Genomic DNA, 410 nt, shown 5'->3' with positions numbered 1-410 from the left:
CCCCAAACTTTTATTAAATTACATTTTGACCCCTATAACTTTAATATTTATACTTTAAACCCTTAAACTTTTAAGGTTTATACTTTTTCTCCCAAAAATATAAAAATATTTTTACTTTAGCCCCTTTCGAGATCAAAGGCTATTCTTCAGTGTTCTTGACAAAATTCAAAGTATTCTTCGTGTTCTTCGTAAATTCTTCAAATTCTTTCTTTGATTCTTACCTGTTTTTCAAACCAATTTTTATCATAATTTAAAATAAAATAGCAACCACCAAAACCCCTTAATTTTCACTTGATTTCAACACAATTTCAACCCTAACATTAGGGTTTCGAATTCCCATCTGCCCAAGAACCCAAGTTCATAGCTTGAATTTTATCAAATTTCATCAAATTTTTACCAAAATTTCACCA

Source organism: Arachis ipaensis, chromosome B01, assembly GCF_000816755.2.
Source record: "Arachis ipaensis cultivar K30076 chromosome B01, Araip1.1, whole genome shotgun sequence".
NCBI classification, from domain to species: domain Eukaryota; kingdom Viridiplantae; phylum Streptophyta; class Magnoliopsida; order Fabales; family Fabaceae; genus Arachis; species Arachis ipaensis.
Note: the sequence above shows the minus strand (reverse complement) of the source record.